At 33.5% G+C, this 5,277-nt stretch overlaps 2 long non-coding RNA genes across 2 annotated transcripts; one reads left to right on the top strand and one right to left on the bottom strand.

Annotated features, from left to right (window-relative positions):
- Window positions 1–832: 832 nt before the first annotated feature.
- Window positions 833–2,501, top strand: LOC117113452. The gene is made up of 2 exons (XR_004446214.1): window positions 833–904; window positions 1,338–2,501. It is a non-coding gene; the product is annotated as an uncharacterized LOC117113452 (long non-coding RNA).
- LOC117113451 lies at window positions 1,828–4,216 on the bottom strand. Its single transcript, XR_004446213.1, has 3 exons — window positions 4,020–4,216; window positions 3,247–3,358; window positions 1,828–3,069 (listed from the first exon to the last, which is right to left on the bottom strand). It is a non-coding gene; the product is annotated as an uncharacterized LOC117113451 (long non-coding RNA).
- Window positions 4,217–5,277: the final 1,061 nt, after the last annotated feature.

Raw genomic sequence — 5,277 nt, 5'->3', positions numbered from 1 at the left:
ACTAAAAGAATTATCAGGTCGAAGGGATAACTTATTATCTATTAACCATTGATTTACAGATGCTCGCACGTATGTATAAGCCTTTTGTTTATATTGAGGCCGAAACATTGCGCTGTTGTGAGTCGAATCCAACCAAAAAGAAAACATCTAGTTAAACACAACCAGAAAATTTAAGTAGAAAGTTATTAAAAGAAATAACATAGTCAGAAAAAAACACTAGGAAAAAGAGATTATCTCCAAGGTTTAAGGAAGGACTTCGTAATAAGTAAATAGTGAAAGATAAGTTAAAATGGATATGAAACGGTTTCTAGAAATCCAAAATCTTGTCATCATTGTTTAGAAAGTCATTGGAAAACCTCGGACACCCAATATTAAACGTATTGGACAATGCCTTACCCCCAAAAATTCCCCCCGAAAGTCACCGAAAATCTTTTTGTGACGTCACAAAAAGATAAATTTGTACAGCGAGGATAGGGAATGTGGAGGTTATTTGCCAATTGACACAATACAGTGATGGTAATAGCTAATCCGCTTTACATTTTTGTTCCTGGATATGTATTTCATCGTAAATGATTAAAATTTGGCTATATATTTCTCAAATTATTTTTTCAAGTCCATTTTTAATGTTGTTTTTACGACTGTCTTTTACGAATTTGGCAGCCATATGCATCGGAGGATAGGCACACGGATGTAATTACACGCATGCGTGAAATTTAGTGAAATCCAAAATACACAAGTTTTTAGCTGTAGCCATTTTGGTCTCGCGGATTTTATAGTGTTCATCACAATTCCAATTATTATTAATATTAAAACCAGCCATCTTAAATCCTGTAACACTATAAATTGCATATTGGCAGTATGTTTCACAATACCAGGAGCCTGTGACCGAAGGGGGAGTCGAAAGGTAAAGAATACATAGATGAATTATTTTTGTACTTCTCTACTCAAACATATAAGTATTTCCCTGTTTGCAATTTCTGCAGGTATTATTCTCCCGAAGATGACTGAAGCAACTCAATCAAAACGTTGAGAGTTTCTGAACTACAACAGTTCTTTTCAAAACTGCCTATGTGGTGTAACGCAAACATCAACATATATTTTTGTTCTATTAGGCATACATTAGTTAATATTTTGGGTGGTACCTTACGTTTTCTTCGTGTGTGCACTTACATGCAAGTCTTGCAAAATACCCCACTGCTTACAAGTGGAATTGACCAATAAAATATTTTATTAAATCTGATTACTATTTATGAGGTGTAGCTTTAATTCCTGTTTTCTCTTCCCCTCACACACAAAAAATAATCGATATTAATATTGCTTCACAATTTTTTTTCCAGGCGTTACAGGTATACAGCCTATCAGCAATTTGTACGTTGGTGCTGTGGTTATCTTGGCAAAGACAGGCGAGTGCTGATGTCGTGTAATGAAGTCCATACATGAGGCATTACCTGAACCCAGTGCCAACTACACAGAGTTTAAATATCCTCCACAGACAGGTGAATTTTAGCTTCTCCTTTGACCAGAGGCTCCTCATGCTGTAGCTATGTTAATGTATTGCCAGTATGAATTACTATGTCTGTGTTAAATTAATTTTATCTATTAAAATTGTATATACAATAATTTATTTTTGGTTAATTACAATGCAATTCAACTATATAATATAGAATGCCCTGAAATTGAGGTGTTTTTTGTTCATAAATAGGCCTATACAATCTGCGTATCATTCACTATGGTTATAAAATATACTATGTAAAGCATTATTCCAATATCTTATGAATTACAGAGCAAACATACAGTGTAAGATGTAAAATTGTATGATTCAATTTTCCTGACGATACTAGGCACCTATTTATTAACAAAATTAAGGCATTACACTATACCAGGTTTTGTGTGCTTCGTAATAGCATATTTATTTTAGTAATACAGTATGTCCAACAACCTTAAAAACAATATGCATGTCTTTTTTTTTTTTTTTAATGTAAGTAGTATTACTACTGTACTGTATAATTGTAATTCAATTAAAATCATTTACAATTTGATTAATGAAATACTTGTTTGATTACTATTGCAGTATTCATGCTACAAGAGACTCTCATGATATTATTTAACACTGACGAACTCTTATTATTTTTTCACAAAATGGGACAACCTTTGCTAAGTACTGAAACAAAGTGAAGACACTTTCCACTAATTTACAGTTAGATTATGATTGCAGTATTCATGCTAAAGCATGCTTTATTATCATTAAATGTAAAGATTAGTAAATGTAATAATAAATATAATTGTTATCCAATTTAACTTGTTTAAAAAATGATTAATGGTAATTAATTGCTTGTTTATTGCACTAACAGTATTATCATTTCAAAAAACCCTTATATATGAATTATCTTAGTAAATAACATAATTGGTTATATAAAATTATTTTCCATGATTTTTTTCTACACAAATTCAACACATCAGAATGCAATTTAGTCACCAGAAACTATCTTTTGTTCTCTTTCCAAAAAAGATATAGAAACATTTATTAAGTGGGTAGAATTTGTTAATAAAACGTGGAAGATGTAGTTTGGAAACATGTCACAAGACATGTAGTGGGTATTTTACTATGCAAGATAACAAGAACTACCTCATAAGAAAAGTACAATCAGGTACAAACCAAAAGCTTTTCCAAATATTGAAGCCCAGGTTGGATAAAGGCCTGTTTATACTTCAACGATAACGATCTTATAACATTTATGGCACAGTAATATACTGCTGTACAATAACAATTTTCTGTAAATGGAAATAAAGCAATGCTGGAATCAGCAAAAATAATAAAAGTGAGCCTGGGCATAATTTGAATGGCTCTTATAGAAAAAAGTGTAACATGGTCATGTTATTGTATGGCTATACAGTATTTAATTTCTGTTGAATCGGCTGAGTAAACTGGACACGAACTGATTTTTGTCTGGTTTCGGTAATTTCCCAGCAATTGTTCCCAGATCGCACATTATTTCAGCAGTGTAAAAAACTCTTTCATATTACTTTTTGCCATGTACAGAGCCATTTCAATTATGTTCGCAGCGTATTCTGCAAAGATAGACAACATTCACATATTATAACACATGAAATGCCTGACCCAAATGCTGATATATACTGTATTAACTTAAATGGTGGAAATTAAGCTTATAAATGCATTGAAATACTTCAACAAGTATAACATATAAATGGGTAAGCACAAATTATTTTTTTGAAAAGCTATCTTACCGAATGTAGACTTGACAAGATTTTTTTCAGCTACCCAGTCTTTTTTGGCAAGAGAGAACCACAAAGAGTTCTCAAGATCTCCTCCCTGGTTTGCAAAGCTGCTATGTAGGTTCTGAGATAAAATTAAAAAATCGAAGTTACAGTAACTTGTAAGAGCTATTCAATAACTTCACTAGTGTTGTTTGTATTTCAACATATTTTTTCTGGTGTCTATGGTTGGAGAACTCTGTATCTATTTGCATGTCCGTTTACGTGGTTACATCTTGCAAATGATTAACAAGCCCATCACTGCAAGGTTTCAGATGTCGGTGCTCAGGAAAATCCAAGAAAATGACTATTTCAAAAAAGTATTTGCAATGTTATACAGTACGAAAATACTGTATAACAATTATTCTACACTAGTTAGTCATTTGGCAAGGCGTTATCATTGCCTCCACCCAGGAGTAAAAGAGGGTGCTTGGTAGGTTCTGAAGCTAAAATAGCTGAAACATGTGATTAGCATTTATGGCGAATGCATAAGATTTAGGCCTAGTAGTGTAGATAGTAGACCCCAGAACTGCTGCTGCTAGGCCTAAGAAGTAGTATTATCCTAGATTAGTAAGGTACGATTTTGTGCATCATCTTCATAGCAATCTTTGGCGCAAAATTGCTAGGCCTACGTAGGGTAGGGCCGCAGAGGGCTAGCCACCACCCCCACCCTAACTAGACTAGGCCATGCCTAGCTAATATGCTACCTAGGCCTAGCCTAGCTACTTTACTTATAACTTACTTACACTTTCAACCTCCCGTTTTCGTCGGTATATAGATTTCGTTGTTTTTCTTTTTTGGTCTGAGATGGCATTTCCTCAACATCTTCTTCCTCGTTGTCCTTTATTCTACCCACTTATTAAAAGTTTTTATATTTTTATCTTTCTTGGGAAAGAGGAAAAACGATACTTTTGGGTGACTTTGCGTTCTATTGAAGCCAAATACACAACAACCGTTCGGCATCTTGTTTGTTTACTTGTCGTCGGCGATTATCGTGTCAAAGTGCAATTTGATTGACCAATCACAAATCACTTACAGTCGGGAATATAACGCGGTTGTTTCAAATTATCTGAAGGATCGCAGTGGGTTTAGAATGCGTATGAAAACAAAGATGGCGTATCGACATATCGGCCATTTTTCGGAGAAATTACTTTACAAATGTTTTTATTAATTTCTCAAATTCAACAAATTGTTCAAGGTTAGTATTTTGTGACTGGTTTAATGACTACCCAAGGATTCCAAAACCTTCATTCATTGGATTTTTGAAAATGGTTAAGCTTAAGTGCTATAGAAAAAAAGTGAAAAGATTTAGTTTGTTGTTTTAACAGCAATCGAAGGGCGCAAACCCCCAAAAATGGCCCAAGTGCAAGATTGTGCAATAAAATTGTGTTTACTATATTATTGATTTCAAATGAGCATGCTATTATCCATGTACTGTCTAGACAGCCATGAAACCCTTCCATTCTATGACAACTTTTTGTGCTGATTTCAGGTATGCAGTCTGTTATTTTAAAGGGATGCATTGTTTAATTAGTAAGATATTTTGCCTCAAAAATGGCCCAAGTGCTAAAATTGCACAATAACATTGTGCGACTATATATTGATATATTTAAAATGAGCATAACATTAACAGTGTACTGTTTAGAACCATGAAACCTATATTCTAGTACACATTTGTATGCTTATTTAATTCATGACGTCTGTTAAGGGACAGAGTGGTTAGTTAGTATAATATTTTGCACCAAAAAATGGCTCAAGTGCAAGAATTGCATAGTAGTAACATATATTTTAAATACGAGCACAATATTATCACTGCCTATAGCCATAAAACCTTTAATTCTAAAAAACCTTTTGTGCTTATTTCAGTCACGTAGTCTGGTAATGAACACAGTCTTTAATTAGTAAGATATTGTACCGACCCCAGAATTGTGAAATAACAGTGCTTTTCACCATTCTCGCACAAGAGCCACTTTTGGGGGCCCAATATCTTAATAATTAAACATT

The sequence above is a fragment of the Anneissia japonica genome, unplaced genomic scaffold (genome assembly GCF_011630105.1).
Source record: "Anneissia japonica isolate Jap-2015-1 unplaced genomic scaffold, ASM1163010v1 scaffold493_len2256704_cov171, whole genome shotgun sequence".
Lineage (NCBI taxonomy): Eukaryota > Metazoa > Echinodermata > Crinoidea > Comatulida > Comatulidae > Anneissia > Anneissia japonica.
Note: the sequence above shows the minus strand (reverse complement) of the source record. Positions and strands in the feature narration are given on the sequence as shown.